The 12,553-nt window shown below is 48.0% G+C and overlaps 1 protein-coding gene across 2 annotated transcripts in view; it reads left to right on the top strand.

Moving 5' to 3' along the window:
- The window catches only part of RAD9A (RAD9 checkpoint clamp component A), a 266,419-nt gene that overhangs the window by 141,911 nt on the left and 111,955 nt on the right, over positions 1-12,553 (top strand). The gene's annotated exons all lie outside the window — the stretch shown is intronic.

Below are 12,553 nucleotides of genomic sequence, written 5' to 3'. Positions count from 1 at the left end.
TTCCCTCCAGAGAACCATGGCAAACCTGTGAGGGGAAATCCTCCGTGTCGGCCCACAAAGAGCATGTGGAGCCCGCCATCACGGCCCACCCCCGGCTAGGAGTGTGGGCCCCAACAACGTGCCCCCGTAAAGTACTGGTACCGGTGATGGAAAACCAAGAGCACAAGGTTCCTGACCGCCCACCACAAACCTCGGGGAGGACTCCTCTGTGGCCGGTGTCCCAGAATTCCGGTGTCCTGAGGCCCCACCCATGGTGGGGGGGCCCAGAAATCGGAACGCCACAAACCTAGTCCACCCATAATCGGGTGGTCGGCAAAAGCATATATATAAAGCACAGGCAAAAACATTGTCAAAAGCAATACAAGTAATAACAGTAAACCCGAAACAGATAATCCATTAACTTATTCAACCTGCTTACCCGGAACTTCAGAGCTCCTCAGTAATGACCTTTAGCTTCAACCTTAGTTTCATCGGCACCTTAATCTTCAACTTGGGGCCAATCTATTAACCAGGGCTGATGCCACAGTCCCCCTATCCGGGGAGCCTAGGATCTACTCTGAGCAAAGGGTAAGGTACCACTCCCTGATGTTACCTAGCGTCTGCCCCGACCCTCGGACCGTTTAGAATATTATGTAAGGCGCTACTGATGCTGAGAGCTATAGCATAAAATAGAGTTCTACAACTATCTCGTCCATTCACCTGTCTTCCTGCTTCCACATCTACCCCTCACCTAGTCGACATGGACCCTCGTTCCCTGGTGCCTCGACCAATTAACTGAGGGGCATAAATCCCTTGTAGCCAGCGCCCCTTTGGGTTGTTTTAGTCCCCCGTACCCTCAAAAGATGGGGGAAGAAAAAAAAAAAGGGGGAGATAACAACCTCCACAGTGAAGTTCGATGTCGGTCAATTCCTTGTCACAAAAAGAGGTGTCCATATAGTCTGGGACCAACTACCTTATGAGTTCCAGGCCCAACACACTGGTGGGGGGGGGTATAACCCCACTTCAAGCAGTCTGGGCTACGAGAGATTAGCGCACAGGCCTCAGCCGGGTTCACTCCTTAAGGGGAAATGCACTCCTCCCGCTCTCCAGTTACGGCTCTGCATCAGTCCAAGTAATGGATGACCGCTCCTAAGGCATAAAAGTGTTCAATACGCCTGGGAGCCTGTGAAGTGCACGCTCACTCCATGACCGTAGCGATGCAGCGCCAGAATATAGAAGTCTCCTTCCTCGCAGCTGGCCAAGCTCGGTTGTAGCCGGTAGTCCAGCAAGTCGTTCCCCCCCCCCCCAAACATAATGGAGTGAAGGCCCAACCATACATTGTAACCCCGGGGTGCTTCCTTAAGTCTTAAGTAGTTTAAGGTTGTGAACAAAGGCTAGGTGTCCTGTAGTTAGAATAGCAGGGCTAGGTGTACTCCCGGGACTCAGGAGCAGCAGGGGGCCAAGGGGTGGGATTGTAGCAATAGAGAACAAGGGCCCAGTCAAATCAGTCAGGGGGTCTGCTTACCAAACTGGACCGGATGTTAGAGCCGATCAGTTCTGCGGTGTACTGATGACGGTGAGGCCCGTGAGCTCTCTTCTGTCTCCATGTCTCCACGCCTTCTTGGTGGGGTGATTGATGAGGATCTTCTCCGCCATTGTCTGCTTCTTTGGGTCTGGGGTGTAACTTCTTGCCGGGGAGAGATCCAGGGCTCCGGTTGCAAAAAAGCGCCATACCAATCCGGCACCTCTACATACGGTATGTTAAGAACGTCACAAAATTGTCGAAGGTCCCCTGGTGTCCTCAGCATCGCCGTGCGATTCCCAACTGTAGCTTGCAGGCAAAATGGAAATTTCCAGCGGTAGGGAATGCGATGCTCTCTGAGAACTTGGAGAAGCGGCCGAAGGTCTCTTCTGTGCTGGAGGGTAATGGTGGACAGATCTTGATATATCTGGATATTGCTCCCTCATGTTCCAGATTAGCGTGGGTACGTGCAAGTCGCAGAATTTCTTCTTTCTGTGCAAAATTCACCAAGCAGCACACTGCATCTCTTGGTGGATCAGTGTCTCTGCCTCTTGGTCTAAGCGCTCTGTGGCACCTCTCCATCTCCACAGGGGCGTCCGGTGGTCTACCTAAGAGTGTATTAAAGATCGCCCACACTGCAGCTTGTAGTTGGGGGCTGTCCACTGTTTCTGGGATCCCTCTGATGCGAAGATTACGCCTGCTGCCCCTATTGTCAAGGTCCTCCATATGTCTGTGCATATCAATAAGGTGCTGTGCCTGTACAGTAGATGCCTTCTGTAATTGCTGAATGGCTGCCCCATGTGTTATGGTGGATGTCTCTACTTGTTCTAGCCTGCCAGCAACCCCTCTAATCTCTGATTTTAGGTCAGAGACTGCTGCACTTAGTGAGCGTTTAATGTCTGCTGCCACTTGTTGGAGGTCAGCCAGGCATAAGAAGGGTGAGTTATGTGGAGCGCCCCTACCTGACTGATGGCTGTCCGTGCGATCTATGTCCGCCGGGCGGTGTCCACTCTGACTCGCGGCGCGGCCTGTGATTCGGCGTGCTGCGAGCGGAACATCGCCGGTATATGCATTCCGAGTGGCGTAGCTGGGTCCTGCTGTGACCGGGAGGCAGAGCGGCTTCTCCCAGCCATCTGTGCTGCTTTTGCAGATGATTCCCTGCTTATGAAAGGGCTGTTAGGAAGAACGGAGGACGGAGCTCTTCTAAGCGGCCATCTCGCTCCGGTGCCAGGCCACGCCCCCCTAGGCATTTTTTTGTCTCTTGCCTTAGGTCCCGAGTGACAGGCGAGAGTGGGTCAGACATGGCTTTGGATGCTGGCGCTTCTTCCCCAGACACCCCTATGATAGCAACCAGTTCCCCTGCACCTGCGGTGCCCATGGACGCTCTGTCGGCAGTCCTGGAATCATTCGTTGCCTGATTGGAAGCGGCATGCGGGCCCAAGGTGGGTAAAAAAAAAACACCCCCCCTGTCTTCCTGGGAAAGCTCTGATTCTGACTCAGGCCCTGTGGCAGGTGGCTCCTGTTCTGATGCTTCAGAGGTCGAGGACCATGACCCATCAGACAGTGAGGAGGAAGCCTCCGCGTCTGCTTTTAGCGCAGGAAAGCGCTAGTGGGATAGAGAGTACGGTTGGGGCATTTGCAGATGTCTGTCCCTTTTTGGGTCCCACAACCCGATCCGCACCACTAAGGTGTTTCCCTACCTTATTTATTGACGAGTGGGAATGCTCGCAGCGTTCCTTTTTCAGGGCACTTCTTCCCCAGACACCCCTATGATAACAACCGGTTCATCTGCACCTGTGGCTCCCATGGATGCTCTGTCGGTGGTCCTGGAATAATTTGTTGCCAGGGTGGAAGCGAGGCGAATGGCGGTGGGTTACTGAAAGAATGGACATCTCCGGGCACTGACCCCCCCACTATCTAGGTCAAATAAGGTGACCATGATTTTGGTGGAAGGGTTCCCCTCTTTCAAGGACTCGCCCGTGCCATGTGTACGGTTGTGGGGTCAGCACTTTGGCCGATATTAACCAAAGCCCTGGTGTCAAACACTCATTGAATGGGCGAAGTTGCACCACGAGTTGGGGAAGGAACAGGTTTTGCCAATTTGTGTGGAACTGGCAGGCCAGTTGGTGCACGGTCTTAAGTATATCTGTGATGCGGCCTGGGGTACGGTCCCTTTGCTTTCTAGAGCCTCGGTATCTGCAGTAGTGCCGCGTCACCTGATTTGGCTTAAGTGTTGGTCTGCGGACAAGACTTCTAAGAAAGCGCTGGCAGAGTTGCCCTTCCAAAGTGGAGGTGATTTAGTGCCTTGCTGGATGACATTATAAAAATGTTACGCCATAGGCAAGGGCTCCTTTTTCTTCTCAGAAGCGGCTTTTTCATCCTCCTGGGTCAGCAGGTAAGCTTCCCCAGTCCAACAAGGTGCCCGCTGAGGGACAAAAGCATCCCTGGTATCGCAAGCTGAACAAGCTTGCAAACAAATCGGCTTCCGCATGAAGGTTGGCCCCCTGCCCTGCTCTCGGGGGGGGGGGGGGGGGGGGTTCGCCTTTGGGAGTTTGCAGATCAGTGGATTTCTCTTCTTTCCGACCAGTAGGTCTGTGAGATGGTTTTGTCAGACTACAAGATAGTTTCTTGTTTGCCAGACAGGTATTTATTTATTTTTTTTCCCTCCAACCTTCATCTCCTCCTGGCTCGTCGGGAGGCCCTGTTTGGGGCAGTACAGGACTTACTACTGCATGGGGTAATAGTACCTGTACGGACGTAGTAAAGATTTCAGGGATGCTACTCCAATCTGTTTGTAATCCCAAAGAAGGAAGGGGTCCGTCCGGTCCTGGATCTCAAGGCCCTCAATTGTTTTGTGAAGGTTCGGAAGTTCAGGATGGAATCCGTTCTGTGGTCGCTGCACACCAGAGGTTCGGGGACGAGCACTACCAATTTGTACCTCTTCCCTTTGGCCTAGCGTTGGCACCATAGGTCTTCACCAAGGTGCTGGCTCCGATTCTGACATTGCTGAGACAATGAGGGATCGTGATTGTGGGTTACCTGGACGATCTCCTCCTGAGGCCGGCTTCTGCCTCAGAACTTAAGGGAGGATGTGGCGATCACCATGAAGATTCTTCAGGAATTTGGCTGTGTTGAGTCTCCAGAAGTCGGTGTTGCTGCCGACCCAGTGCCTGGAGTACTTGGGGATGATCTGGACTCCAGACTGAACAAGGTGAGAGTCTTTCTTCCTTCAAGCAAGCTGAAGCTCTCCAATCTGCATTGTGGTTACTGATGTCCCACAGGTGGTTGTCTGCGTTTTTGCATACGAGGTCTGGGCTTCATGATAGAAACTTTGGAGGTGGTACCGTATGCTCAATTCCACACTCGGGTCTTGAAGAAAGAGACCCTGTCCAAAAGGGACAAGTCTCCGACATCCCTGGATTATCAAATCCGGGGGAGCCAGCTAGCCAGGGCTTTCTCTGGTGGCTGAGGCCCCCGGCCCTTTGGTCCAGGAAATCATTCCTTCCTCTTCTTTGGACGGTGATCACAACGGACGTCAGCCTTACCGGCTGGGGGTGAATTTTTTTTGGCATACAGTTGGCCTGGGGTTGCTGGACACAGGAAGAATTCCACCTGCCGATCAATATGCTGGAGCTGCGGGTGATCAGGCAGTGCCTCTCCACATGGTCGCAGAGGCTGCAGGGTCATCCGGTCAGGATCCAGTCGGACTACTCCACGGCAGTGGCATATGGCATTCATCAGGGAGGGACAAGGAGCTCAGCGGCGGCACTTGAGATCTTCCACATCCTACAGTGGGCAGAGCGGTGTGTGCCAGCTCTGTCAGCCGGGTACATTCTAGCAGGCAGTAGTTGATCAGAAGTTTGCATTAAGCACCATTAAGGGGCAGATATCAGCTTTGACTGTCTTCTTTTTTTTTTTTTTTTTTTTTTCAGCGCCCCCTTGGTGACTCACTCATTGGTGCATTGGTTTTGTTCAGGCGGTTCGGTGGGTGGCCCCTCTGGTACACCCACCACTGCCCCCATGGGATCTGAATCTGGTTCTTTCGGTGCTTCAGAAACCACCGTTTGAGAACGTTAGGGAGATCTTTTTATTGACTCTCTTTAGAAAGTAGTCTTTCTAGTGGCTATTATATTTGCAAGGTGGGTTTCTAAATTGGCAGCCTTGTCATGCAAGTCTCCATATGTGCATAAGGCGGTGCTGCATCCGCAGCCCTCTTCTCTTACAAGGGTTGTTTAAGCCTTCCATTTAAACAAGGACATTGTGCTTCCGTCTTTATGCCCTTGGCCGTTGCATCCCAAGGAGGTCGCTTTACATTCGTTGAATGTGGTTCGGGCCCACCAGGTGCATCTGTCTGCTATAGCTCCTTTTTGGAGATCAGACTCTGTGTATCTCGGTGGATGATTCGAGGAAGGGCCTGGTAGTCTCATCGGCCACCATTTCTCAGTGGATCAGAGAGATTGTGGTTCAGGCTTATGCCATTAGAAGGAAGGCACCTCCCTTTCCCATCACTGTGCATTCTGCCAGGGCAATTGGTGCTTCCTGGGCTTTCCGGCATCAAGCGTCCGTTTCTCAGGCATGTAAGGCTGGTCGTCCTTGCACACTATCACCAAATTTTACAAGGTCGATGTGGGCGGAGTTTATTTTCTGTGTTCCCACCCCTCATTTTTGGGACTGCTTGGGGACATCCCTAAGGTCAAGATTAAGGTGCTGTGACCGTCAATTAACGAAAGAAATAGGATTTTTGTACTTACCATAAAATCCTTTTCTCTGAGGTTTTCTCTGAGTTCATTGACGGACACAGCACCCACCCCTCCTATTTAGGTTTGTACTGCCTTTTTTTTTTTTTTTTTTCAATAGAAGGTTTTTTATTTTGCATTGATACAAAGTAACATCCAAGATAACATTTGAGTCCTATTATGGCATTTGTAAGTAGCAGAATGGAAATTAAATGAGAAAAACACACAAGACTTGCAATATGAGTAAGCTCTAACGAGCAGGGCCCTCTGATCCCTCCTGTATTGATTTGTATTGTAAGTGTACTGTCTGCCCTCATATTGTAAAGTGCTGCCCAAACTGTTGGCAATATATAAATCCTGAAGAATAATAATAATAATAATAATATGAGAACATCATAGTCTGGGATCTCCCCTATGGGAAGTTAAAGCACATTGTGTGAATTAAAGAAAAAGGAGTTCTCTATGCTGGAGATCTGAGGACCACATCCTCCGCCAGACACCCCTAAAAGGAACACACTGTCAGCCGAGGAAACCGGACCTAGCCCCCCACGCTTTTGTGTGGGGAGTGATCTACAGCTTCTGCGTAATGAAGGCCTGTAGATATTTTGTACCAAAACATGAGCTTGTAACTGGAATATTGTATGTTTTGAGGATTAGATCCAGATTGGTGCCAGAGACGACCAATTCTAGGATGCACTATGAGCACTCATCCATAACCTAATTAAACAAGCTTGGATAATAGAGGAGGGAGAGAGAGAGAAACTCCCTAAAACGAACCACCGAAAACAAATGAAGACCCAAAGATAAAGGGGAAGAAAAGGAAGGGCTGAGAAAAGCAAGAAAGAGAAGGGAAGAGAGAAGAAAGTGAGGGTAGGTAAGGTGTCCTACCTGATGCATGACTCTAAAGCCGGAGTGGCTACTTGTTATCAATGTCAGGAATCGGTGAAATACCAAGGTACTGAGCCCAGGGAGTCCATATTGCTGTAAACTGCTCGGACGTGTCTAACAAGGAACTCGCCAGTTTTTCTTGTGCCATCACCCATGAAACCTTCCTCTTCATGGATGATAGCGAAACTGGGGGTGATTTCCATGTTTGGCAATGGTTAATTTGGCAGCTGTCAAAATAAAAAGTATTAATCTGCAAGTGAGTTTAGGAATGCCTAGTGCTAGGCCATTAAGTAATGCTGTTGCGGGAAACTGAGCGATAGTACATCCCATTACCTTATGGATAAGATAAGACCCTGTTCCAGAAACCTCTAATCCTAGGGCATTCCCACCATATGTTGAGCATGATACCTAGGCCTTGACATCCTCTGAAGCATAGAGGAGATCAGGAGGTATACATATGGGTTAATCTGGTCGGGACTAGGTACCACCTTGTCAAGAGTTTAATATTGGCCTCTATGAGAGAGGCATTGTAGATGCCTTTGAGGGATCTAGAGTAGGAGTCATACCAGTCCTCCACTTCCCAGGAGGTCTGAGAATCCCTTTCCCAGGCCATCATATATGGCAATTTGTGTGGATTAGTGGCAAGTGACTCATAGATTACAGAAATCCCTCCCCTCTGCTCCATGGCTTGACCACACCGGGATTTGTATTTTGTGAACCCTGGGGGATTAGGTTTGTTTGACCATAAAGAATGAATGAATCCAGAGATTTAGTGGAACCTAAATTTATCGGTGGTAGGGAAGCCATGCTCCTTCACAAAATGCTTAAAGTGGTTGTAAACCCTTACAAACCACTTTGACCTACAGGTAAGCCTAGATTAAGGCTTACCTGTAGGTCCAAGAAATATCACCTATACGGTTTAGGAGATATTTGCAAAAAGACAGCCACCGCTGTCTACGGCGCATGCGCAATAGACAGCGGCACGCAGGCGCACTGGGCAGACCGTAGATCACGGCGATATGCTGCTCTTGACGGCTAATGTGCGCATGCGCAGGAGTGACGTAATCGCGGCTCCGGCGAATCACAGCGCTGGAGCAGCGAGACCCGGAAGTCACTCCGGGATACATGGCAGCTGCGAACATGAAGACGGAAGACCGCTTCGGGGGCTTCGTTCTCAGGTAATTTATTCATAATGAGCTAGTATGCTATGCATACTAGCTCATTATGCCTATGCCTTTGCCTTGCAGGTTGCATTTTTTTTTTTTTTTAAATAGCCTTTACTTCCTCTTTAACCACTTCAGCTCCGGACCAATAAACACCTTAAGGACCAGAGGTCTTTTTGCAATTTCGCACTGCGCTGCTTTAACTGGTAATTGCGCGGTCATGCAATATTGCACCCAAACGAAATTTGCGTCCTTTTCTTCCCACAAATAGAGCTTTCTTTTGATGGTATTTGATTGCCTCTGCGATTTTTTTTTTTTTTTTGCGATATAAATGGAAAAAGAGCGAAAATTTTGAAAAAAAAAGATATTTTCTTCTTTTTGTTATAAGAAAAATCGAATAAACTAAATTTTAGTCATACATTGAGGGCAAAATTTATTCAGCCACATGTCTTTAGTAAAAAAAATGTCAATAAGCGTATATTTTTTGGTTTGCGCAAAAGTTATAGCGTCTACATACTAGAGTACATTTTCTGGAATTTACACAGCATTTCTCATTTCTTGAGGTGCTAAAATGGCAGGGCAGTACAAATCCCCCCCAAATGACCCCATTTTGGAAAGTAGACACCCCAAGGAAATTGCTGATGGGTATGTTGAGCCCATTGAATATTTATTTTTTTTGTCCTAAAGGATTGAATAATGACAAAAAAAAAAAAAAATTTTTTACAAAAAGTTGTCACTAAATGATATATTGCTCACACATGCCATGGTTATATGTGGAATTGCACCCCAAAATATATTCCGCTACTTCTCCTGAGTATGGGGATACCACATGTGTGGGACTTTTTGGGAGTCTAGTCGCGCACGGCACCCCGAAAACCAATCACCACCTTCAGGATTTCTAAGGGTGCAAATTTTTGATTTAACTCCTCACTACCTATCACAGTTTCGAAGGCCATAAAATGCCAAAATAGCACAAAACCCCCCCAAATGACCCCATTTTGGAAAGTAGACACCCCAAGCTATTTACTGAGAGGCATGTTGAGTCCATGGAATATTTTATATTTTGCCAAAAGTTGCGGGAATATTACAAACTTTTTTTTTTTTTTTGCACAAAGTTGTCACTAAATGATATATTGCTCACACATGCTATGGGCAGAAGTCAAATTACACCCCAAAATAAATTCTGCTGCTTCTCCCGAGTACCGGGATACCACGTGGGGTACTTTTTGGGAGCCTAGCCACGTACGGAACCCCGAAAACCAAGCACTGCCTTCCGGATTTAAATATAAAATGCTACCAAAAAACCTGTTAGCAATGGCAGGGATCAGGCCTGACTCTGCGATCGCTGCAGTTATGTGTTTAGTGTTTTGTAAGTGACAGCGATCGATCGATACTGCACTTGGGTGGGCTGGGCAGAGGGGCAAAACGCAGGTGCTAGCAGGTATCTGGGCTGATCCCGCTAACAATGCGTTTTTTTGGAACCCTAAACTGCTGGGGACGCTAGTATAGATCTGATCAGATCAGATATTGATCTGTTCAGATTCTATAGCACTACGGGAGGTGTATGCTTTGCGTGTGGGTGTTAGCGGTACTGGCACTAACCTAGCGCTGCCTGGGGCGACGCAGACCCTGACCCTAAAACCTAATTGATATCACCCGCCGGGTGATCAGGGGGTTAAACCTTTATTGGGTAATAAATGGTGGGTGCACTGATGCTATAAAAACAAACTAACCAGAGTCACCTGTAACACTTACAGTGATCAGTGGTGAAAGGGTTAACTAGGGGCAATCGGGGTTCAAATTTTTATTAGGTAGTATATGGGGGTCCCTGGCGCTATATAAAAACCTGACGGGGAACCTAAATAACTAACTGGCTAACCAGCGTCACCAGTGACACTTATACTGTGATCGCTGGTGAAAGGGGGTGAAAGGGTTAACTAGCAGCAATCAGGGGGTTAAAACCATTATTGGGTAGTATATTGGGGTACCTAGCGCTATAAAAACCTGGCGGTGAACCTAAAAAAATAACTAGCTACCTAGCGACACATGCAGCGATCAGAAAAATGATCGCTTAGTGACACTGGCAAAAGGGGGTGAAAGGGTTAACTAGCGGCAATCAGGGGGTTAAAACCATTATTGGGTAGTATATCGGGGTACCTAGCGCTATAAAAACCTGGCGGTGAACCTAAAAAAATAACTAGCTACCTAGCGACACATGCAGCGATCAGAAAAATGATCGCTTAGTGACACTGGCAAAGGGGGGTGAAAGGGTTAACTCTAGGGGCAATCAGGGGGTTAAATCTTTATTGGGGGGTGATAGGGGGCTACCCTGGACCTAACACTAACTGTCCTGACAGTTTTTACTGTCACAACTGACACTGAATGCATTGATCAGTAAAGAAATGATCAATGCAATCAGGGACACTGTGACTGGGGGGGGGATCGGGGGGCGATCGGGGGGGGGGATCGGGGGGGGGGGGGGGGTTTGTGTGCCTGTGTGTACCTACATGTCAGTGTAGTGTTGGTGCACACTTACTATTAGTCTTCTCCTCGTAGTCCGGTCAAAAAGACCCCCCCGAGGAGAATGACATCACTTCCTCCTTCCTGTGTAAACAATACACAGTGGGAGGAAGCTTCTCATTGGCCAGGAGCGATCCAGAGGGGGTGGCCGAAAACCAACGGCCATCCCCTCATCACGGAGCGCTCCTGGACCGAACCGGACTGTCGTATCCAGCGGGAGGGGGTCCGATCGGACTCCCCACCTGCTGGAAGGCAGGCACGTACATCTACGTGATTGTGCCTGCCTGTGCCATTGTGTTGACGTACATTGGCAATACGGCGGTCCTGAAGTGGTTAAGAGGTAGAGGACCTGTATTAGAGAAGAAGTGTCCGATGCATTATACCCCCTTATCGAGCCACCATTTGAAGGCTCTTATGTCCATGCCAGGTTCTGAAATAAGTGAGCTAATGGTTGGAACCGAGAGACCAGTGAGGGAAGCTTCCTTAGTGAGTCCCAAAGGGGAAAATGAGTGTGATAAGGTTGGTGCTAAAATCGGAGGTCTACTTTTAGAGGGACCCCATGGCAGAAAGTCTAGAGTGAACTTGGGCACCGCCTGTTGTTCAACGGCTATCCAGTCAGGTTTTTCGACCTTGAGATAGATGGACAGTTGTGCTAAATGTGCAGCTTGGTAGTACCATAGAAAGTTTGGAACTCCCAGTCCTCCTTGAGAGTAGAGATTGAACAGAGTACGGTGGGAAAGACTAGGTCTTTGTTCCAAATAAATTTAGCGACTTTGCCCTGGAACACTTTAAGATGGTCCCTCCTAATATGGATAGGGAGGGAGCGAAAAAGATATAATAGTCTGGGTAGAAGGATCATCTTGACTGAATTTTACCTATCCAAGAAATGTCATGAGATTCCCGGCTCCTGAGATCCGCCTCTAATTTCCGATACATTGGGGGATAATTTGCCTGGTAAAGGTTTTCAATTTTCAGTGTGAGATTAAGCCCCAAGTAGTTAATAGAGGAATCACTCCATTCAAAATGGTATGTCTTCTTAAGGATGGAAACCAGAAAGCTAGGAAGAGATACATTGAGAGCTTGAGATTAAGGGCATATTTACACGTATGCCTGAAACGGCTGCAAACGTATTCAGTAACGTACAGATCACAGAGAGAGAGGAGGCTGGGGAGGTGACAAAAAGCATGAGCTAATCTGCAAAAAAGGGCGCATTTATGCGTTGTTTGGCCACATTGGACCCCTTTGCTGTTCGGTCGTCCGGATTGCGATAGCCAGTGATTCAATTATCATGGCAAAAATTAGGGGGGATAATGGGCAACCCTGACGAGTACATTTTGTGAAGAAAGTGTAGCGCTTATTAGTTTTTACAAAATTATGATGTGACCAATATAACCGGTGCATATATTAAACTGTGTGAACTGATAAGCACACCAAACACTCTTTGCTGTATATGATGAACAAACAAAGCTGAAATGTCCAAAAAATGAAAAAAAATTTAAAAATAAAACAATATGAAAACAAGTGAAAAGTTCTCCGAAATTTCTGTGTATGACACGATGAAGTGTAAATAATCCTACACCTTCTCCAAGAAACGATCATACAATCACCACGTGAGCCCTCCACCACACGAAATGGAGGCTTACCAGACTTTTACCAGAAATTTCGGAGAACTTTTCACTTGTTTTCATATTGTTTTATTTTTAATTTTTTTTTCATTTTTTGGACATTTCAGCTTTGTTTGTTCA

The sequence above is a fragment of the Lithobates pipiens genome, unplaced genomic scaffold (assembly GCF_037356315.1).
Source record: "Lithobates pipiens isolate NorthernLeopardFrog02 unplaced genomic scaffold, aLitPip1_a1.2 Scaffold_25, whole genome shotgun sequence".
Lineage (NCBI taxonomy): Eukaryota > Metazoa > Chordata > Amphibia > Anura > Ranidae > Lithobates > Lithobates pipiens.
This window is presented reverse-complemented; position numbering and strand designations above follow the sequence as displayed.